This window comes from Lynx canadensis, chromosome D1, assembly GCF_007474595.2.
Source record: "Lynx canadensis isolate LIC74 chromosome D1, mLynCan4.pri.v2, whole genome shotgun sequence".
Lineage (NCBI taxonomy): Eukaryota > Metazoa > Chordata > Mammalia > Carnivora > Felidae > Lynx > Lynx canadensis.
Window position 1 is genome coordinate 79,106,397 of NC_044312.2, and position 2,524 is coordinate 79,108,920.

Genomic DNA, 2,524 nt, shown 5'->3' on the forward strand with positions numbered 1-2,524 from the left:
TATAAAAAAATCCAGAATTTCATTTATATTATTATATATTTCAATTGTATAAATACAATAAACTTGCATTTATACATAACATAAATAATAAAGTTAAAAATAATTTTCCTTCATTGTATAAAGCTTGGATTATACAGAAAAATTCATATAATAAAACTGAAATTAACCATAATATCTAATGGCACAAGATCTTTTTGAGTTTTATCAAAAATTTTATTCTAGATTTTTAATTTTTTCAAAGAATTTCAAAATAAAGAAACAAGAAACACTTAATCAAGTAGGTCTTTCTGGAAAAAAGTCTAAGTTAATGTAGCAATTTCACCTTAATTTTTGAGCAACTATGCCAAGAATTCTAATTGCTAGCTTCTGTGTACCACATTTGACATTATGTGTTTACCAATTCTTATTTAAATGCTCTTTGTACATGACCAGCTCAGCACACTGCCCTGTCACCTACACATCTGATGGCTGTTCTTCCTGTTGGCCCACAATTACTTAATTGATTAGGTTGTTTCTTGCGTAGGATTTTCCCATATATGGATTATCTTGCAGATTTTTCATCTGGTTTTGGATGTGGAAATTTCCATATATTTTTCATTACATCCTGGGAAATTAGTCACAAATTCCAAAAGTGATTTTTGTTCTTCGTCTATGTTAAACAGCTGTTTCTTTTCAGTTAAATTCTCTTTGTTGGGTGTGCATGCGTGTGTGTGTGTGTGTGTGTGTGTGTAAGAAAGAGAGAGAGAGAGAGATTATTGCTTGCCTCCTTATTTTAGTTTAGTTTAGCTTTCCAAAGATTTATTGAAGCAGAAATGAGTTGGTCAGATACTTGTTGGAAAAAAGTAGTTTTAATGGTATTCAAAAATACTTTTCAAAAAGCATTCCAGCACAAGTTTTCTTCATAAAGTAGATTATGTTGTAAACTTTTTTCTCAATCTTTTAGGAGTGTTGATAACTAGAGGCTATTTCTATTCCAAATCTATCTTGTGCTCCTGAAAAATTGCAGAAATGCTCCTGAAAGCTGTTTCTTTAAGATAGGGATTTCCTAGGGGCGCCTGGGTGGCGCAGTCGGTTAAGCGTCCGACTTCAGCCAGGTCACGATCTCGCGGTCCGTGAGTTCGAGCCCCGCGTCGGGCTCTGGGCTGATGGCTCAGAGCCTGGAGCCTGTTTCCGATTCTGTGTCTCCCTCTCTCTCTGCCCCTCCCCCGTTCATGCTCTGTCTCTCTCTGTCCCAAAAAAAAAAAATAAAATAAAATAAAATAAATGTTGAAAAAAGATAGGGATTTCCTTTTTATTCTTGCTGGTTATATATTGCTGCACCAGGTGTGTGCAATTTTCACTCAAGGTCATCATGATTCTGGGAAATTTCATTGATAACCTGTACATCTCTAGTTTCAACCATCATAATCAGAAGGGTCCTTTTTGAGAGAGTGTCAACCACAAAGAGTGAATCCAGATCAGTTTCCCTCAGGTTCAAGGAAGAAAAGTTTGGAAGAGGCAGAGCAATCCTGCTCTCCTCACTTTCTAGCAGTTTCTTATAGTTCGCAGTTTCAATGTCAAGAGCCATCCTAACATTCAGTAGGTCCTGGTATTCCTGAAGGTGATGAGCCATTTCTTCCTTCTTGTTCTGAATCTCGCCCTGCAGGTGGCCAATAGTGTCTTGGTAGTTAGCAACTTCAACAGCAAAGTTCTCTTCTGTTTCACGTATCTGGCATTCAGAGACTTACTAGTTCCTTTGAGTACAACTACTTCACAGGTGAGGGACTGCACCTGTCTCTGGTACTGATTTGACTCCTGCTTCACCTGGCTCAGGGCATCATTACTTAGGTTAGTGGTCCCAGAGGTTAGCAAACTTGGACTTGTACTATTCTGCAGTCGCCTGAAGGTTCTTGGCAGCCATGCTTTCATGCGTACATATATTTCATACATACAGCAGGTGTACATCATGTAGGGCTTGCCTACTTATTTTAAAATTAGTTTCACTTATAATGAAAATTCTGAGATCTCAATTTATTTTCTTTCCAAACACTTTTCTCTCTTTTGTTGATATTCTTTTAGAAGGACATACCTGGAATTTTACATAAATATTCGTTGTCTCAACAAGTTCTAGCTGAACGTTATCATGTATTTCAGTCACCTAACCATCATACCTTTGTGTTGCCAGGGCATTTCATGAGGGCTTCTTTTAATATTTGTTTAAACAATAACTTTTTGTTACAGTTTCATTACTGATGTTGCCAGCTGTCTATGGTTATTTTTTCAAGTGTATTGCCTCACTCTTGGTTTGTGTATATGTAAAACCTTATTTAATAAAAGCCACATTGTAGGAATTAGGATTATTATGAGATATGTGTATGGCACTGAATCTATATAGTTCCCTGAACACATTTATATAATTTACTTGTGCCCTCTTTCCCTACTCTTCTCTACTCACCTCCACCTTTACGGTACCATACATTTTTCCTATTCTCTTTTGTAACATTATTCCTAAGCTTCTTTATTTCTCCAGTACATGATACACAAG

General features: G+C 36.3%; 1 pseudogene; it reads right to left on the reverse strand.

Annotated features, from left to right (window-relative positions):
- Positions 1 to 1,294: 1,294 nt before the first annotated feature.
- LOC115525351 lies at positions 1,295 to 1,900 on the reverse strand (annotated as a pseudogene).
- Positions 1,901 to 2,524: the final 624 nt, after the last annotated feature.